This window comes from Ictidomys tridecemlineatus, chromosome 8 (genome assembly GCF_052094955.1).
Source record: "Ictidomys tridecemlineatus isolate mIctTri1 chromosome 8, mIctTri1.hap1, whole genome shotgun sequence".
In the NCBI taxonomy this organism is placed as follows: domain Eukaryota; kingdom Metazoa; phylum Chordata; class Mammalia; order Rodentia; family Sciuridae; genus Ictidomys; species Ictidomys tridecemlineatus.
Genome location: NC_135484.1, coordinates 39,995,361 through 40,017,473, shown reverse-complemented (window position 1 = coordinate 40,017,473; position 22,113 = coordinate 39,995,361). Strand labels below are relative to the sequence as shown.

General features: G+C 33.6%; 1 protein-coding gene across 4 annotated transcripts in view; it reads left to right on the top strand.

The window, feature by feature from the left end:
- Pkib (cAMP-dependent protein kinase inhibitor beta) overlaps window positions 1-22,113 on the top strand; it is a 106,023-nt gene that overhangs the window by 17,939 nt on the left and 65,971 nt on the right. Inside the window, exon 2 of one of the 4 annotated variants that reach the window (XM_021720382.3) lies at window positions 6,469-6,566. The exons of the other annotated variants lie outside the window; for them this stretch is intronic. The gene's annotated coding sequence lies outside the window, so the exon portion shown is untranslated. The remainder of the gene's footprint in view (window positions 1-6,468; window positions 6,567-22,113) is intronic. 4 annotated transcript variants of the gene reach the window in all.

Here is a 22,113-nt window from a genome sequence, read left to right as displayed (position 1 = left end):
CTGCTCTTTCTGTACTTAATTTCAATACTTTCATTGGCATGTTGAAATGCATGAGTTCAAATATATCTCTTTTTAGACTTATTCCCTCATTTACTTCCCTGTATTCAATCAATTGAGTATATTTCCATCTGCTTATTGGAAAAGCTCTTTTTAGTGAAATCAGACACACTGATCTTGAATGTCTTAATTTGAACTCATCATGTCCCTTTCAGCTTTCATTGCTAATTATCCCTGAATGCTGTTTTTTTCTGGATGTGCTTTCAAATTATTCCTGGGGCATATTTGACTCTTTGTTCCCCTTTACCTATATCAACAATTGAGTCTGGTAAATATTTTTTAAATAGCTTTCTCATTTGTGAACTTTAAATCTCAAATTTTAACATATGATCCAACACATCCCTACTGGCTCTTATTTAATTTCTTTTGGTCTTGCAGAGAGTTGTCCAACATCCTAAGACATTATCATGATCATAGTCATTAAAAACTAATGCTTCTTTTTATAGAATATCATTAATTTCTATTTGATTAGAAAATGATTTGATTTGTAAAACAGAAAATAAAATAATTAAAAACATACAATGATTCTACTTAAATCTTACAATATTTTGTTATGTGTGGGATTAACAGGTACTTTTTAAAAAGGAAATTGTAATTATATAGAATGTATCCAGTCTAGACATTTTATTTAATATTTTATGAGAAATTTTCCATGCCCCATGATTATGTATTCTTCAAGACTTCTCAGTGAGTTGAATAGCATAGAACTGAAGACTAATACGGAGCAAAGGTTGAATCCCTTCAATGAGCTTCTTCCTATCTGTAATTCAAATTGCTGAAGATTTGTGAGATTTAATTCTATTATTTAAGTGGCGATCTTAATAGTTGTAGTGCAGGTTTAATAAAATAACGTACATGCCTTGCATATCCATAGATAGCATAAATTTTAGCTACTGAATTTCTGTTTTCTTATGATTAGATACTATTTCTTCCTATGAATACGTCATGCTTTATTGGACTATATCCTCAGACTTATTTCTTATCAATCTTAGCTATTTATGCCTGGTTTATAGGATTTTTTTTACAACCTAGACAGATCTGATTAATCACATTTTTCACAATTTAAATTATTTCTTTAAATTGCTTGTATACATTGTGCTTATTCCCACCTTACATCTCTTATTTGAGGATACCTAGTGCCAGATGTGTGTCCAGGAAAACAGTCATGGATAAAGGGGAAAGCTGATTCTATGAAGAGCTCAACAGCTGGGATACATCCTTAGAATCAGTCCAAGTGGAGATGGTGGCACAGGGCAAGGTTTTTTTTGTTTTGTTTTGTTTTGTTTTGCATCCCATGATGACTCTTAGCTGCATATGACCTCTTTTTGTCTGAGTGCAGTGCTTAAGGTTCATAAGCCACCAACACTATTATCAGCTGGGAAAATGAGTGACTCAATCTGAAAGAGGGCATCAGGTGCACAGTCCAGCATCCTTTACACTTGCCTCATCATGCTCTCCCTCTTCTATTGTGCCAGGAAAAATCTTTCTTCTGCTGTATTACCCAGATAGGACCATATACTGTGTAGAAATATTGTGTGTTGATTCATAATGCAACATGTTGCATTGATAGGAAAAGTACTCAGGAGCCAACTGAAAGAGTCCTCAATGGCCAAATTGGGAACAATTTGAATAACATAATAATGTGCTACTGGATTATAATCCAAAGTATAAAATATCTGTGATTTCAAGCTTTTATAGACAATGAGCTGTATAAACAAATAAATAGGAAAGGAGAAAAATCTCTTGTTCAGAAATTCAAATAAGTATATAAATATTCCACTCTCAATGAAGTTGAAAATAACACTCTATTCCTTTGTTTAGGTCTACACATAAAGACTTCTTTCTAAAAAGTATAGTGGAAAGATGATGGGGTAGCAGCATAGCAACTTTACAGTGGAGAACCCGATTAATACTTTCTTAGCAAGGTCAACATCAACAGTGATGTCATGTTGATATTAGGTACCTTTGATTTGATGTGAAAATATGATGCAATTAATATGGTAACCTTGATCTGATATATGTATCCTCTGTTGTCTTCCTCCTGAAATCCCTCATCCCCAGGTTTATCATAAGAAAAGTGTCAGACAATGCCAAATGAAGGACATCCTACAAAATACTTGGTCAGTACTTTTCAAAACTGTCAAGATCATCAAAAACAAGGAAAGTCTAAAAACTGTCAAAGCAAAAAGGAGACATGATAATTAGGTATAATGTAGTATCCCAAATAAGATTCTAGAATGTCAAAAACTAAAGCAATATAATGTATAGATTTTAGTTGACATAATGTTCATTCACAAACCGTGACAAATGTACGATACTAATGTAAGATATTTATAGTAGGGGAAATTAGATGTGAAATTATATAGAATCTTATTATGCTATCTTCAAGTTTTTTTCCCATAAATCTGAAACTACTCTAAAATAGAAAGTTTAGTTTTTTTAAAAAAGGTAATTTTATCACATGATCCAGCAATTCCCCTTCTGGGCATAGATCCAAGAGATTTGAAAGCAGGGTTTTGAAAAGATATTTGTATATTCATGTTAATAGTATCATTATTCACAATAGCCATAATGTGCAAGCAATTCAAGTGTACATTGATGGACAAATGGCTAAACAAATTGTGGTGTATACCTTGCAGTATTATCAACCTTTTAAAAATGAAATTTTGACATGTGTTGCAACATGGAAAAACTTTGAGGATATTATGCCAAATGAAATCAGCCTGTCACAAAAAGACAAATACTGTATGATTTCACCTACATGAAATATCTACAGTGGTCATATTCATGAAAAACAAAGTAGAATGGTGGTTACTGGGGGTTGGAGCAGGGGCATAGAGGTGGTTCTTTAATGGGTATAGAGTTTCAGCTTTGCAATATAAAAAAGTTTCTGGAGATAAGTTGCACAATAATATGAATATACTTAGCAATATTGAACTGTGTCCTTAAAAATGGTAAGTTTTGTTGCAGGCATTTATCTATAATTAAAAAAGGGGGGACAGAAATAAGAATAGGAATGACAGTGGAATAAATTTGACATAACTTTCTTATATATGAATATACCACAGTGAATCTCTACATCATGTATGACCTGAAGACTGGGATCCTAATAAGAATAGGATGTATTCCATGTTTGTATAAATATGTCAAATTATATTCTACTGTCATGCATAAAAACAACAAGGATGACAACAACAAAAGAATTGCTAATGATGAAATTAATGTTACATAGATATGGCTTATCTTTTCCTTTTCAGTTTATGGTCTTTAATACCTTGTTGGTTAACTATCAAGTGATATAAAGCCATAGAGATATAAAGAGAGAGGACAATTAGTTTCATTTATTTCAATCATTGATCACTCAAAAGCCATATAAAATTACCTGGAAACTAGCAGGCTAGAATGCTCATGAAGGACCAGGAATTGAAGGGAGGGAAAAATGAATTGGCAGCATTTTATTTTTTTAAGTCTAAAATAAAAACGTCCTTGAGCTGAGGTCCTAGTACTAATTATATATGAAATGCTATTCAAGTTGATATCTTTCATTACTTCTTTAGAAGCACAATAAACACCTATGCTGCACACTCTACATTTCTTTTCTATTTATTTATTTATTTTTTTGGTGGGGGATACTGGGGATTGATCTCAGGAGTACTCTACCACTGAGCCACTTCCCTAACCCTATTTTATATTTTATTTAGAGACAGAGACTCACTTATTTGCTTAGCACCTCACTTTTGCTGAGGCTGGCTTTGAACTCACCATCCTCCTTGCCTCAGCCTCCCTAGCTGCTGGGATTACAGGCATGTGTCATGGCACCTGGACACACTCTATATTTCTTCAGTTAAAAATCTACATCACAATGACCGAGAATAGGTACATATTTTTTTTTGAACGTGTCCAGTTATGTCTGCAGTCCATATTCTAGAGACTTTAAGGAGATGGCATTAATACTTGTGCCAACAAAGACAGCTGAGTTGTTTTAATTAAATGTAAAGTTCAGTAAATTTAGGTTTGTCACAGTTTGAACCCTTTCTTTTTTTGTCTTTTAAAATTTTATTTTGAATTGACGCATAATGAACTGTACATACTCATAAGGTCCAAAGTGATGTTTGAGATGTATATACATGTTATAATAGCCAAATTAGGGTAATTAGCCTCTCTAACTTAAGCATTTTTAGTAATAATCTTCCACATCTTCTCTACTAGCTTTAAAAAAAAATAAAAATCATTTTTGTTAGGTATGGCCACCCTCTGTGCAGTAGAATACCAGAATTTATTCCACCTCTCTTACTGCACCCATTGTCCGTCTGTCTTCCCCTACTCTTCCTAACCTCTGGTAACTGTCATTCTATCCTTGGTTTCTATGAGTTCAACTTTTTTGATTCCATGTTTGAGTGAGATCATATGGTATTTGTTATGTCCTTTTCAGATTCAGGGTGTCTTGGAAATTCAAATATGTTAGAGTATACTGCTTTGGGTATTTTTTTCTTTGGAAGCCAAAACATCACCTTCCTAGAAGGAATAATAAGATTTTGGTTTATGATGAGCAGATGCCTTTCTAGGCTCCCAGACTAACTTAGTATTAAACAAGAGAAGCAAGTTTTTATTTTGTTGCTCTTCAGGAAAAGCAATAACTGGATATTCACTACTTATTGTATGTGATGTTTGAAACCCAGAGCAACCTGGAGATAGGTAGGATAAATATTGCCATGGCCACTTGATGAGCAAGATTCTATCATTTACTGACAGGAAAGGAGATGACGCCTCAAAATCAAAGGCTGATAAATGGATGAACTGGAACCTGCACTTGTTCCATGTCCCAGCACCTGTGTTACAAGCCCTTAGGATTTTTTTTAATTATTGGCTCACTTGAAAGCCATAAATAATATGAGAAGCACACTTAAAATAGTATCTGACATAAGGCTCTTGACATTTTGGGAAAAAAAAGAATAACTTATTTGAGAGTCTGAGTGAATTATATATATCACTATATATAATTGTTGGATTTCAAACAAATTAAAATTTCAGTTACTGTATTTATTTGAATGGTCTGCAGAAGCTGGATTGGAAGGTGACTGTCTCAGACTAGGGAATATAGAGATGAATGTCATAATCTCTAATTATGAGCCTTGATGGGATGGGGGAAGGATGGGTAGGGAGGGTCAGTCTAGATGGTATCTGTGTGAATGGAATTGAAAGAGTGGGCTGCGGAATGGACACAATTAGCCTGGACAGCAGAATTTGATGGCTTATTAGAAAGAAAGAAGGGTGAGAAAACTGACGAAAGCACAAATCCCCAAATACATAACACTAGATTCGCCTGCTCTGAAGAACCCAAGTAAAGTTAGACAGCACATATAAGCAGAGGAATATTGACATTACCAGCACTGCATTTAGGGGTAAAATGAACAGATGATCTCCATAAAATGAAACAAACAACAAAATAAAAATCACAGCTTTCTCATCTTAGACAGCTAAGTATTTACTATGCATCTTCTCAAATATGTAGGCTGCCTGAGTGAAAGGGGCTCTTATTTATTTGGTGATTAGTTGTAGCTACGTCTATCAAAAGTCTTTATAGAAATGGGCGAGGTGCAGTGGCACATGCCTGTAATCCTAGCAGCTCCAGAGGTTGAGGCAGGAGGATCACAAGTTCAAAGCCAGCCTCAGCAACTTAGCGAGGAGACCCTGTCTCAAAATAAATTAAAAATGGGCTGGGGATGTGTCTCAGTGGTGAAGTGCCTCTGGTACCAAAACAAACAAACTGAAAAAGTATATATGGAAAAGAAATAACTAGATTTTTCCATATTATTAGTTTTTAAATGAGGACATTTAATACAGAAATATCTAAAAGAATATGAAGAACAAAAACATATAAGTGGGTCAGCTACAAATATCCAAATTTTGATACAGAGGCAATTGATGTGCACTGGATTTTATTGTGTTTGTTTTCTCTCCAAGAATCGAAATCACTATGTCATGTGATTGGGAAAAACAGTGTCCTTGTTCTTTGGTACTGAAATTCAGAGCTGAACTGCTGCAGAGTTATGGCACTTTTTCAGTCACATATTGGGGAAATCTCTCATTCATCTAGTGAATCTGTTTACAAGAAAATTTGCTCAGATTGGTGGGTTTCAATGAAACAAAATAATAAAAAGAAACATATTCCTCATTTATAAGGGAGTATGGCGCTCTTACTCAGGAACCTTCTGTTCCCAGAGAAGTAGAAAAGAAAAAATATTGGGATGAGAAATGAAAAAATGACAATGAATATTTTTAGAATTGTGTGGCATTTGATCATTACATTAGTTGTTTTAGACCAAGGGAACCACTTGTTCTTTTCTGTAAGACAAGGAACTAAAGAGGTTTATCTTAATAAACCTGTTTTTCCCACTTTGTTTTCTTCAGGGATCATGATATACTGAGAAAGGGACTCAATCAAGATAAATCTGGGGAAAGCAGGAAACCAAAAATTATTGAGTCCACTTTGGTCAGAAAAGATAGAGGTGGGTACACCTTTTGTTCCATCAGTCCTAGTACTCAGGGTGTCCCTGAAAAAGTCTTTTTGCTATAAAGCTTGAGGACAGCATAGGAAAGGTAGGGTGATATGTCTTCATTTTGGAAAACCTATCAATATAGTTTAATCAACAAATTCATAGCAGATAATACATACTCAGAACCCAAGACACACATTTCTGTCTCAGCTATGAACCAGCGATTAGTAGAGAAACTGAACTTGGTTTCATATTTCCATTCTTTGTTTTGCCTATTTAAATTGTTCTCAGTAGAGGCAGCTGTTTAATCAAAATAATGTTTTAAAAAATTACAGTCTTTACACAGGAGAGAAATTCACAATTTACCTTCAGTTCTTATAAACTCGTTGCTTATAACTAGTCTCCTCAGAGATCATAGTAATAAATCTATAATCAGTGTGTACAAGTAAATTTTCTTGACGATACTAACACTGGTAGATATAATCCTCAAAGTAATACCTTTTTGAGAAACACACACACACACACACACACACACACACACACACACAAACACACACCCTCTATTTGGTATGTCTTAACAATTACACCAAGTTCGTTTTTCAGGTTATTAGTGTTTCACCAAAGTTCTATCAGATTGGTAGAATTTGCTCTGAGGCCAGGCTAATCCCTTAGTGCTGCCTTTGTTCTTCCACCCAGAATGGGAGGCTGGCTCCCCCACTGCAGTTTAGATGACAGATCCTGAGAACAGATCAAGCAGGCCTGGTGCAGGCTCCAGCATCCTCCTCCCATTCTGATTCCTATGAGGACAGAGTTCCAGGAGAACAGGACAGAGTGGCTTCATTCCATGTGGTCCAGTCTCAGTGTCTGTTTTTTTTTTTTTTTTTTTTTGGTGGTGGTTTTGGGGATTGAACCCAAGGCCTTGTGCACGGAGGCAAGCATTTTACCAACTGACCTATATTCCCAGCCTTCTTGCCTGATTTTCTTACACTAGCATACTCCTTTCCTGTTAGCCCACTGTGACTTTGCTTAGACCTTGGCAAAGGGGCCATTTCCATGTGTCATCAGAGCATTTTATTTTAATGTCAAATTTTTAATATGTCAGTGTATCTAAGTTTAAGAATTAGATGCTTTACCTGAGTTTTTCTTTTTATAATGAAGTCATTTTCACAAATATTTTATCAAACATGTTCATATTACCACATAAAGCACTAGAATCTCCATACTAAATAATCTCCATATAAAAATAACCAGTAGAAATGTAACTATTAATTTTGCATTAATTAAAAATGAAAACTAATGTATAAAATAATTAACTGGGTCAGCATTGTGGGTTGAGTGTGTGGTGACATCTAGCATAATCCTGCTTAATTTTTATGATAGATTTGTGAGGAAGGTAAGGAGGCATGTATTTACTCTGAGATTAAAGGGTATCTTGCCAAATGCACATATTTAGCTAGTGGGTGGTGAATTTAGGATTTGAGTCTAATTCTGTCTGATGCTTAAACCTATGTCCTTGACCAGCCTGGATAGGAACCTTTGACAGGAGCCAAAATGCTGTCTGTTTAAATGAATAAAGCATCTTTTCTTTCATCAGGTATTTATATTGATTGGTGAAAGGATGCACTGGTAAGGAACACATTGTTCCTATACTCAATGCCCTCTATGACAGAGATATAATATTTTTCAGATTTATTTTTAAAAATGCATAATATTATAAAACTCCTCCAAAGATCCAAAAATAAATAATAAAAGTATCACAAAAAAAGGAAAAATCACAAAAAAATCAGTGAAATATTATTAAAGAAATTAGAAATCAATAAAATAAAATAATACAACAAAGGTGTTTGTTCTAGGAAGGTGAAAGTATCTAAGTTGTGAGAAATTTATTAAAATAATTTCATACAGCTAGAGAATAAAACCTCTATTCTTTTTATTTGATTCCAATTGACATTTGATAAAATGCAATGATTTTTTAAAAAATTAACACATATACATACTATATAGTAATATGTAGAGAGGCCATTACAATGAAAAATAACTGATTCCAAGGAAAGAAAGAAACAATAGAGACTTACTACACAACCAATTTCATCACCTGTGGTTTACATGATTCTATAAATTCTGAACAATTAAATAAAAACACATTTTTTTTGTTTATATTACATATAGTAGGAACTGCTCTAAGTGCTTACAAGTATAATCCTCAAAACAATCCTAGAGATACAAACTACTGTCATTCTCATTTTACACAAGAGAAAGCTGAGGCCTAGAGAAGCTAAGCAAGCAGCTAAGTTGCCAGGTAAAGAGTAGCAGAGCTGAGTCAGAACTCAGGTTGTTTGACACATGAGTCTTAAATACTGTTATGCTGACTCCCCCAAACTGTAATTATTAGGAAACAATGATATTTTTTCCTTAAAATACATATTTCTTTAATAAAAATCCTGAGAAAACTGAAAAGCCATTAGAGTAATGACTTCTTTTAAAGAGGCATACTGAAGATAAGTGTGTATAAACTAGTTTATTTTTCCATAATGGCAATAAATAGAAAGAATGTAGAAAAACATCCCATTTATAAAAATAATGGGATAGCTACCAATAAACTACAGGAAATGTGGATGAAGTAGAATACGAAAATAGTGATGATATATTGGGAAACAAAAAGTGAAGGAGTAGCAATAATGACCATTTATATATTCCTGGATGACAATAATAAATGTTGTATAGATGTTAATGTCCTCAAACTAATTATGAAGTTAATACAATTTTGCTTAAAACACCTAAGAGATTTCTGGGAAGAATTTGGTGAAATGGAAGAATAGACAACCTGGGAAAAGCAAATTTTTGAAAAAACAGTGATAAAGTTAACTTGCTGTTTTCTAAGTATTAAAACATACTACCAAGTTATAATTAAGACAGTGTGATACTTTTATTTTAATAAAATGGAAACTTAGCAGAGTTAAATTACTTTGAAAATCCCTAACAGGTCAAAGCATATAAAAGTAAGTGTAATAAAGACAAGATTTTAATTGATGAAGAAAGTGCTGAGCATTTAATGAGGTACAACAATAATTACTCAATGTTAGGAAAAATGTAAATTTTTATATAATATACAAATGAATAAGTAACATGTTAATAAAAATAAAAATAAAGAGATATAACTGGAGGAAAATAAATGAATAATTTTGTAATCTTTTTTAACATGACATCAAATACAGAAACCATGATTAAAGATTGATATGTTAAGATAGCTGTACACATCAACATAGAGGAGACACAACTAGTGTGATTCGACAATGTATTTAGAATTTTTTGGTGGATTGTTTTTGAGAACAGAATTAAAGAATCAGTAAGTACTGACTGATACCACAAATACAGGATTGAAGGCTTGTTAAGGCAGGGACCATCCTGGGATAGTTCTGATTTGGTGTTGTACCCATGAGGCACACAGTATAGTATAATTTAAGGTCTGGTATTGTGATGCCTCTTGCTTCACTTTTCTTACTAAGCGTTGCTTGGCTATTCTGAGTCTCTTAGTTTGCCAAATGATTTCATGACTACTTTTTCTATTTCTTTTTTTTATTATTAGTTGTTCAAATTTTTTCTATTTCTATGAAGAATGTCATTGGAACCTTAATAGAAATCGCATCAAATCTGTATAGGGCTTTTGGTAATATGATCATTTAAACAATATCAATTCTGCCTATCTAAGAACATTGGAGATCTTTCTATCTTCTAAGATCTTCTTCAATTTCTTTCTTTAGTGTCCTGTAGTTTTCATTGTAGAGGTCTTCTACAATGACTCCTAAGTACTTTTTTTTCCTTAAGGCTATTGTGAATGGGAGAGTTTTCCTAATTTCTCTTTCAAGTTCATCATTGGTTCATCATTGGTGTATAGGAATGATATTGACTTATGGGTGGTAATTTCATATCCTGCTACTTTTCTGAATTTATGAGTTCTAGAAGTTTTCTGGTTGAGTTTTGGGTCTTCTAAACATAGAATTGTGTCATCGGAAATAGGGATAGTTTGAGCTCTTTTTTATCTGTGAGCATCCCTTTAATTTATTTCTTTTGCCTAATTGCTCTGGCTAGAGTTTCCAGGACTATGCTGAATAGAAGTGGGAAAAGAGGGCATCCCTATCATGTTCCTGGAGGAAATGCTTTCAATATTTTTTTCATTTAGAATGATGTTGACCTTGGATTTAACATATATAGCTTTTACAATCTTGAGGTATGTTCCTACTATCCCTAGTTTTTCTAGTGTTTTGGATATGAATGAATGCTATATTTTGTCAAATGCTTTTCCTGCATATTTCAATAATCATGTGATTCTTGTCTTTAATTATATTGATGTAGGAATTCCATTTATTTATTTCTGTATGTTGAACCAACCTTATATCCCTGGGATTATCTCCACTTGATCATGATGCACTATCTTTTTAAACATTTTTTATGTGATTTGCTAGTATTTTATTAAGAATTTTTACATTTAAGTTCATGAACAATATTGGTCTGATGTTTTCTTTTCTTGATGTGTCTTTTTCTAGTTTTGGTATGAGATAATGCTAGCTTCATAGATGGGTTTGAAAGTGTTTCCTCCTTTTCTACTTCATGGAATAATTTGAGGAGGATTGGTGTTAGTTCTTCTTTGAAGGTCTGGTAGAACTCAGCTGACAATCCTTCTGGTTTCAGGCTATAGTTTGTAGGCTTTTGATGCTGTCTTTAACTTCATTGCTTGAAATTGACCTTTTAAAATATTCTATGTTTTTCTGATTAAATTTGGGTAAGTCATATGTCTCTAGAAACTAGTTTGTATCTTCAAGATTTTCTACTTTACTGGAGTATAAGTTTTCCAATTAGATTTTTATTATCATCTGAATTTCAATAGTATCTGTGATGATATTTCCATTTTTATCATGAAGCTTAGTAACTTGAGGGTTTTTTCCCTCTCTCTAAGTTAATGTGGCCAAAGGTTTATCAATTTTATTTATTTTTTCAAAGAACTAACTTTTTGTGTGGTTGATTTTTTTATTTTTTTATTGATTTCAACTCTCATTTTAATTATTTCCTGTCTTCTACCGCTTGTGATGTTTCATTCTTCTTTTTCTAGGACTTTGAGACATGGTGTTAGGTTATTTATTTGGTTACTTTTTTTCTTTTAATGAATGAATGAATTGTGATGAATAGAATAGAATAAACTTTTAGAATTGCCTTCATAGTGTCAGAGAGATTTTGATATGTTGTGTTGCTATTCTCATTTACCTCTGAGCATTTTAAAAATTTCTTCCTTGAATTCTTTTGCTATCTACTGGTTATTCAATACAGTATTATCCAGTCTCCAGGTGGTTCAGTAGCTTCTATTTTTTAAATTTTATCATTGATTTCTAATTTCACTCCATTATTATCTGATAGAATATAAGATATTATCTCTATATTTTTGTATTTGCTCTGCATTGCTTAGTGTCCTAAGATATGGTCTATTTTAGAGAAGTATCCATGTGCTGCTGAGAAGAAAGTGTATTCAGTCATTGATAGATGAAATATTCCTTATATGTCTATAAAATCTAAATTATTTGTGTTTTTTATTTCTATAGGCTTCTTTATTTAGCTTTTCTTTGTAGGATCAATCTAGTGATAAGAAAAACATGTTAGAGTCACCTGGTATTATTGTGTTGTGATCTATTTTATTCTTGAAATTGAGAAGTGCTTGTTTGCTGTATATAGATGCTCCATTGTTTGGGGCATAAATAGTTATAATTTTTATGTCTTGTTGACATATAATTCCCTTAAGCAGTATTAAATGTCCTTCTTTGTCCCTTCTGATTTATTTTGTTAAGAATCCATTTTAACTGATATGAGGATAGAAACCCATGCTTGTTTGAGATCCATGTGAATGATATATTTTTTCCCATCCTTTTACCTTGATATATTTGCCTGTAAGGTAAGTCTCTTAGAGACAACATACTGTTGGATATTGCTTTTTAATCCAATCTACTAGTCAATGTCTTTTGATTGATGCAATCTTATTATTGAGAACATATTTTTATTCCTCGTCATTTTGATTTATTTATGGTTTATAGTTTGAATTAGTCTATCCTTTGATTGACTATTCTTCTACTGTAGTTCCCCCCTTTGCTGGTTTTCACTTTTATTTTTCATTTCTTCTTTATGAAATATTTTATTGGGTATGATTTGTAGTGTAGGCTTTGTAGTTGTGAATTTTCTTAATTTTGTTTATCATGGAAGGTCTTACTTCATTGTCAATTCTGTAGCTTAGTTTTGGTTTATATGGTATTCTTGGTTGACATCCATTTTCTTTCAGAACTTGGTCTATAGTATTCCAAGACTTCCTAGCTTTGAATGTCTGGGTTGCGAGATCAGCTGAGATCTGGATTGTTTCCATCTAAATGTGACCTGTCATTTTTCTCTGGTAGCTTTTAAAATTCTATCCTATTTTAGGCATAAATAACCTGTACATTAGGCATTCTTCTTGGCTTGGTGTGGGTCTGTTTTAATTTTGTATATTTGAGATCCTGTAAGCTTCCTGTATTTGATTTTTCATTTTATTCTTAAGTTTTGGGAAAATGAACCTTCATCTATCCTGATAAGTCTTATAGTCTTTTCATGTTTTTCCATATTTCTCTGAAGTTCTGTTCATAGTCTCTTAACATCTGTTAACATTTCTCCATGGTCAACTTTATTTTTACATTATATATTTTATCTTCATTGCCTGAAACTTTATCTTCTAAGCTGTCTAGTCTGCTGGTGATAGTTTCCATGGAATTTTTAACTTGACTTATTGATTTCTTCATTTCAAGGATTTCTTTTTGATTTTTTTTCCAGAATATTTATGTCTTTATTGAAGTAATTGTTCACTTCCCAAATTCTCTCTTTCACTCCTTATATGTTTTTTATCTCACATATCAGTTTAACTATGAACATTTTAAACTCCTTCTCTGACATTTATTCCACTGTAATGTTGATGAATTCTGTTACTGAAGTATTTTTGTTTGGGGAAATTTGTTCTCTTGTTTTTTCATTTTGTTTGTGTGTCTGCTCATCTAATAGTAGGGATCTGAGGCAGTAGAGTTTCTCCTATGTGGCCTTATAATTTCCCTGAAGGTTTCCAATGCTTCATCATTTAGGGGGTGACAAATAATAACAATAACCAATGCAAACAACATACAGCATTAAATAAAATAGTTTCTGCTATGATATCTACAATGTTAATTGTTGCAATAAACAGAAATCATGTGATCAGGTAATGCCCACAGTAAAAACAGTAAGTTTGCAAAAGGGTTTATGATTTTGACTGGTGAATAGGGAGAAAACAGAAGTGATGTCAGATGATTATGAGGTAGGAGGAGAGAAAATAGAAGTGAAAAATTAAAGGAAGACTGAAAGAACAATAAATGTTGGCTATTAGCTGAAGAAAAGAGAAAAAGACAGTCAAGGGAAACAAAAGTGAGAGAAAATTTATATTAAATAAAAATAAAAGAACACAAAACCAAAAAGAAATATACTAATCAAACATCCTAGACCTCAAATTGCTGATACAGCCATCCAAAATCATTGCCTTCAAAAAAATGCTAGAAATGATTAAAAAAGAAACAAATATGAATATGTGTAAGTGTCCGTGAACCACTCAGATCACAATTAAAGAGAGAAAATAAAAAAATTTAAAATAATAAAAAATTTTTTAAAAAGATCTTGATGAAAAGTTAAAGAACTTTTTCCATTCGAGCTCAAAAAGCTTCTTGGCTTCATTTCACAGTAGTGTTAGTTTGGGTGAGCTGGAGTATGATATCTGCTCCACCCTTAGGATGGGATTGTAAAATATGAGAGGATATACCATGGGCAGAGATCCTCGATGTGGATTCCAGGCTTAGTTAAGCTCCAGGCTCTTCACTGAATGCAAATTGATCTGAAGACTTTTAATGAGTGCACCTCTAGGATCCAACCGTTGCCATTTATGCTTGAATACTGCACCCCAGGGATTTTGCCTGGGTTCCACTCGTGAAGTGGAGGAGTCAATCTTTAGTCCCCTCCATCACTTGCAGACCCTGCAATTTCTCATTTCTTGAGTTCAGTCTCCAAACTCAACCACTCATGTTTTTGCCCATTGGAATCCCTGGCAGGGTGAATCTCTCCCAGCTGATCCTGCAAATGGCCAGATTGGGAATGAGAGAAGCCGCTTGGGTTTCCGTTCACATTTGATTTTCTCCTGGCCACTTAGGCACCCTTTATGTTGTGCAGTGTGGGTTTGCTAGTCCTGTATTTAGGGCCAAGCTTGTGTTTGTCAGAAATCAGCTCCCCCAGCTGCTGGTCCCAGAGCCACAGCTGCAAAATTGTTTCTTCCTCTGTCTTCCACAGGCAGCCAGGAGAGATGTGGCTTCTTTCTTACACAAGAATATTGTGCAACATGGCTTTCAGTTTAGTCAGGCATTTTTTTGATCTTTGATCTTTCTGTACCCAGACATACCTCAGACATCCTAAAATATGGGTTCCTTTAATTCCCTTATCTCTCACTTTGCTCACATAGAGACTGCTCTGGCTGGTACCTCCATCAGCAGCCGTGGTGGCACTGGGGATTTTTTCTCCTTATTTTATTTTATACAAACTCCTGAATCCCTGATCTGATTTGAATGTCCAGTATTAATTCCTACTAAATCCCCACTTTCTTTTTTTCTACATACCTTACTGAGAAGCTGCCTATCTGCTTTTTTGGTTTCATGCCACAGAGCAGCCAAGAAAGTGATCTCTTCTTTTCTGCCACTTGAAAATTTCTTGCTTTATTTTATTGTAGAGTATGGTAGAAGAAAGATTGTTTTCTTCATCTCTGTCCAAATAACTTTGAGCTTTCAAAACTGGGGCCCTAGAACAGATGTGAATGGGAAATTTATAATGACCAATGACCAATGGAAACATTTTAAAGTTTCAGTTTATGTAAAATGTGCCAAATTATACCAGTCTGTACTATCACAATCAATTTACAAACTAACAAAATAGTAAATTTTATCCAGGGTCCTATTATTATAATTGCTGATTCTGAGCCCAATATCATGGAAAAGAGTAACCTGTGGCCTTATGGACTTCCTCATCTATCTGGTTGCATCCAGTCCCTCTCTGTGTTTCTGGCCAATGTACTGGTTCCTGGCCATTGCTGCTCCTCCTTGTTGCACCTACCCTTGATCATTCACTTCTGTATTCTCTAGCTGACATTGACTCCTCATCTCCCCCATCTATATTGACCTTTTGTTTGAAGGCTGAAATTGCACAATGTTGTAGGTTCAGCCATTCCCTGCCTTCTACTAGTAACCATTGTCCCTGATTGAGTTTGTTATTTCAACTCTTTTATCCATCAGCCCTGAAGAATTTTCTTTCTCTGACACAGTATTCTCCCAAGTTAGGTCCTGATCCTGCAGTTTGGCCAATAGTAATCATCAGCATTCTTCCTGTAAAGACTTTTAGATACTGGTGAAGTTATATCACAGGCAGATCCATCCTGTCTGCTCAGAAGATGTGCCTAGAAATGTATAAATATAAAAAAAATAGGAAAGAAAGAGAAAGAAGGGAAGAAAAAAAAAGAAACAAAGAAAAAAGGAGAATACAGTGTAACTGTAGCTCTAATAACTGTTCCAAACAAACACTGTTTTTTTAAAACATGTATCTTTATTTGTACATAGATATATACTTGGTTTATATAATATATATATTGACCAACTAGAAAGGGGCCTGGAGGTAGCCAAAAGAACTATATAAAAGTGTTTTCTTTTCTCATGGGTAATAAAATAAAAAGAGAGACTTAACCTTTTTTAAAAAAAAAAACAAGAGTAACAAAATCAAGAAGTACAATTCTAAAGATAAAGAAAGAAATCTTGTTAATTTTCATGCAAGCCAGACTGTCGCGTTTTGAAGACTGTCAAAGAAAAAGAAGAAAAGAAAAAATAAAAAAAAAGAAAGCCACAGAACCAAACCTGCTAGTAAGTAATGAATTCTGGAGGGAGATATGGGACACATAACGAAACAACAAGTACCAACAAACACAATACTAGAACAGATAGACACCCTTGTAGAGGTGGGTAAAAGAAAATGAATAGATTTGGGGGTGATAGAAAGAAAAGTGAGGGAGAGGGGTATGAAGAATGGTATCATTAACAGTTCAGCACTAATTCTTAGTGATGGAAGTAATTTTCCATTAATTCAATTAATATCATAATGTATAAAATGCATTTTCTCATTGCCTCGTCCAGTACATATTCTTTAGGTATTTACTGCATTCACCTAGGCTTGGCACTATGATGATACAAATCCACCAGCATGAGAAAGCTGAACTAGAGATAACCCTGCAGAGGGCTGTGAGGAGACCCCAGGAGCTTCACATCAGGAGGATGGATGTTTCCTTTGAGATAGTCCTAAGGGATGGTATGCTAGCTGCAGTGTGAGGAGGAATATCACTTTGAGAAAGAAATCTGTAGTGTGTGGTCAAGAAGATGAAACCATATCAAGTGGATGGAATCTGAAACATTTTTGCTTAATCAAAGGAAAGGCTGCCTGAAATTGTAGCAAGTTTCCTTTAGTAAGAGATGTTCCATAAGCTTGGAACCTCCAAGAATGGAGGTAGAACAAGGGATTCACCTGTGGGGTGGTGAGGGGTTGGGAGTAGAGGATGATTAATGAACTCATGTCTAAACATAAAAGTCCTAGGATCTGTTATTGAAACCACTGATTGGAAAGGGTTCGCCCAAAGGAAATCTAGTGAGAGATGTCGAGGCTGTTTCTTAGTAATGTCCACCAGGTTTGTCACTTAACCCTTACATCTTAGCCAAATCTCTCATCTATGAGTCTTAACTCCTACATAAAAAATAGGGATTGGAACAGTTTATGTCTCACAAGACTGTGAATTAAATAAAATAAAATAATGAGAGTAAATGAATGAATTAAAAATGTTTAGCATTTAGTGGGCACTGGATAAATGGTACAATTACTATAAGGAGCCAGAGTTGAGTCTTGGGAAATACTTAGACTAGTTTGAACAACCCAGAAAGTTAAAATGACAGCCATTAATGTAGAAAATCCCTCTCTATCTGTGGATTCTAAAAACAAAAACTTTCTCAAACACGCATTGAGAAACAGTAGATATATACAACATTTGAAAACTTATCAGACCATTTGTTCCAGTTTGTTATCATTTGCTAATCATTTGTCTGTTCTTGATTGTTGGAAAGATTTCTTCTTTAGCTCAGTTTGTAGCTCTTTTATTATAGTAGGATATGTACCGTCAACCTCAGTTTGTCATATCAAAGGAGAATGCAGATGATGACCTGTTGAAAGATAGCAAGCTCATGCAGGTTGGATGTGTTTGAAAGTTGCTAGGGATTGGTTGTTACTAAGTACCTGTATTGAAATCAACTCCTATTTCATGTGTTGTTGTTATTAACCACTGAATATTTGAATTAGCCAGTAAAAATTCAAAAAGGATTCAGGTGGTTGAGCTATAGCCAGATTATGCTAGATGAATCAAATCAAGCAATAAGTGATTGTAACAATGTTAACTCAATTAACTGTGATTGACTTTGAACACTCTGATGAACTACCATAAATGAACAATTTCAATACTTCATGCTCCCTTTCCTAGACCTATCTTTGACTAGCTCCACCTTTTGTTTTTAGTAGTTTGTGTTTTGTTTTTCACTTGTATGAAGGTAGTTCCTGATTTCAGATGGTTGACTTAGAATTTTTCTACCTTATGATGGTTAGAAAGCAATACTCAGTAGCAACTGTACTCTGAATTTTGAATTTTGATCTTTTTCCCAGGATAGTAATATGCAGTATGATACTCTGGCAGTGCTAGGCAGTTGCAGTAAGGGGGAGCTCCTAGATAACCACACAATTATTTGGGAAAAATAACCAAGACTCTATAGGGAATTGTGTTGCTAAGCTATGATGTTAGGTTAGGAGTGTTAAATGCATTTCCTTCTTACAATATTTTCAATTTAGGATGAGCTTATCATAATGTAAACCCATTGCAAGTTCAGGAATACTTGTAATTTGTATGTTGAGACATTTAATGCACAGAAGAACAAATAATAAAATCAACCTCACTTCCTAGAATTGTCTCATTTATTGTGTAATATTTGCTTAAACTCTTCCTTTTTAAAGTCTAGAGTTGGTCAAATCTCCACTTAGAAACATCATTGAAATTGTGTATGTTGTTCCCTTTTATTTAGTATTTTCACTCATATTTATTGAACTATCCCAATATTTTGTCTTGGTTTATATATTTTAAATTTACATAAATAACATTTTACTTATTCATTATGTTTCTAAAATCTCTGTGGATATAGTTCTAGCTCTGTTCTAGTTCTCCCTTGTGAGATTTGTGTCTCACTTTGTAAATGAAATATTTCACTTGCTACTCATATCTACCGACCTGCCTTACTTCTAAACTTGGCCCATGGGTGACAGGATGCTATTTCTGGAGGAGTTAGGAGAAAATATCATTTTAAATTTATATCTTTACGTATTGTCTATACTGCAAACTTTTGAAGTGACAGAAGCTAAACTGGATGGAAGGTCAGAAAAATGTGAATAAATTAAGACTCTTTAAGGCAATCCACAATGAGGGTAAGACTGCATATGAAAAAAAAATAACAGGTGATAAGAGAAGTGAATATCTTGTGTTAAAACAAAATAAGCAGGAGCCCATTTGCCTGGGGTCATTTCTGTACCCAGAATCTTTATGCAAGTAAATTGAAACTTAGAGACATAGTTCATAACCGATTACTTCTGAATTGAGCTTCAGTCAATCACAGCCAGTCAAGTATCTCAGTGGTTATATAACTAAGGACCTCACATGGAACCATACCCAAATAAGGCAAATAACTGGCTCTCTCCAGTCAAGTAACTTCTTGACTTTGTTTCCATGTGTAGTCTATACATTCCCACTGCCCATGCTGCCAGGCTGAGCTCTCTAAACCTCTTCCAGTTTTGAGTGCTGCCTGATTCATGAATCATTCTTTGTTCAAATAAGGTATGTTAAATTTATTTTATCTAATGTTGTTCTTTTAACACTCAGTTACCTAGCAGATTAATGGCAGTTCTTGAACTACCCACTCCAGATCTCAAAGCCAAACAATTTCATAGAATAAATTATAAAACATTTTCTAGTTTATTATTCTGTTCAACATGCTGCTGCTTGTGTTAAATAATCAAATGGAGATAAGATAATGAATTCTTAAGGCCCTTTCCATTAGACATAAATGAAAATGAGTGATACCTGGATTTCAGAATGGCTGGATAGATTTATAACTTTAATCCATCATTTTTTTCCCCTTATGATTGTCTTCTCTCTCCAGGTAAGCCTAATTACTATCTCTTTCCCCTGGATAAAGCCCTCTGTCCTATTTGTTCTGATAGGTAGGGAGGTATATAGTTTGGCAAGGCAAGTATCATTGGTAATCAGAAGTTATCTCCTGTGTAGTTACCTGTCAGCATTAGTTTTGCCCCACAGTTGTCTTGATTTCTGGCTAATTAATGAATATGACATACCCATTTCTTTGAGGTTTGGGTGTGCCAAGGTTGGACTGGAGACAGAGAACTGACTCATTAATTAAACCACAACCTGAAAACCAGGAGTTTGCAATTCCAATCAAGGTCTGCAATTTTCTTTAACAAAAGCCAGTCTCAGGCTCTTTAAAGTAAGGCAACATTGTTGTTGTTTCATGTGGCACATGGTATCAGAACAAATAATTCCTCATTTAATGTTTACTTTGAATGTCAAAACTAGTACAACACCTAAGATTAAAAGTCTTGAAAACAATTTTTAAATTTTGCTTACTTTGGTTTTGTTCCTCTAAGATATTTCATATATTTATAAGATAAATAAAATCACTATCCTTGACCACCTGCTGGAAATAAAAATTTAATTGCTCAACATAAGTTAAATGATAGGTTAAAAGCAAACATCTGTCGTGTTAAATATAAGACTTCATCTAATTGTGTTCTTAACAAAATTATAATAATTTGTATTATTTACAAATGAGTTTAAGTTGTATAATTTGAATTTAGATCTGCTTGGGAATGCATAATTTTTGTTAATTTTAATATTTACCTATTATCCTACCTGTAAATAGCATAGACATTATAAGGTTACTCATAAAAATATTCATTGATAGGGAAGAATAATTGTATGGTTATTTTAAGCACAACCCTAAAATGTCAGGGTATAATAACTTCTGAAAAGATGAAATAATTGTCTAAACCAGGATATGAGCTGATTATCATTATTTGTCTCAGATGATGTATTCTCAAACTTCTGGGAGACATTGTGAATATTTTAGCTACTGATTATTATTATTATAGTTTTAAGTATATGTCAGTTCTATATATGTGGGTATGCTGCTAAAGTATGGCTCAAAGGACATTTCTCTCAAAGGCATATCCATATTATATTTTTGTGAAGACTCCCTTGTAATTTTATTTGGTTTGTGGTTATATCATTATTGGTGTATCATGTAGAATATGGCTTCACTCTGTGAATTAAATACTAGGCAGACACTCAAAATAAACCCCTTCATTTAAAATTATTCTATATGTTAGTGTGCATGTGTGTAATATGTTATTATTTAAATGCATATCATAGCTTAAACCTATCACTAAAGTTGTAATTTCAACAATACTTTATACTTCTTTTTCTGTTTTCATTTGTGGGGATTTATTAGCTCACCACATAGGATTTTATAATCTTTCTGACATTAGATGAATATTTGAACTGTACAAAAGATTTTTGTGGAAAGAGTCTGAAACTGAAACTCAAGTCTCTATGCTGAGGTTTGCCAGTGTCTAGCTGGATAAGTCTCAGGAGTCATTCAGAGATATAGTATGTTGAATCATTGATTACCAAGTTTGAGTCACTTGTGCTATTTATTAACCATATGGTCTCAGGCAAATTACTTAACCTTTCTATCTTAGTGTTTTATCCATAAAATGGTACTGATTATAGTACATCTCTCAGAGTCACTAAGAAAATGAAGTCAGTTGCTATTTGTATATTACTTAGAATATACTGCCTATGTGATTGTTTAATAAAATCTTAATGTTATTTGACTTTATTGGATTTGATGTTTCCATAAAATATTTCCAGTGTAGAAACTACATCATTTTAAGGCTGTTTCTTGCCTTCATTTCTGTACATATTTTTCTTTTCTTTTTTTTTTCAATTGTATAATCTACTTCAGTGCCTGTAGCCTCTGGTCAGATGCTAGCAATCATTCAGGGCCATGATTTGTCCTGTTATGGAATACTTTAATTCATACATCTTTAACTTATTAAACATATTGATTAAACATTGTTTTGTTTCTATGTGGAATAGTAATGGTGACATAGTTTAACACTGATGATTTCTTTTTGTCATTTATTTGAAATTAAGGTAAATTTGCAGAACTAAAAGCCAGGCAAAATATTTGTAAATATTATGGTTGTATATACTCCTCTACCTGGATTAGAATTCGTTTTTCAATTGTGTGGACATTTATTTTTAAATTTCCTAAAGAGTTTAGTG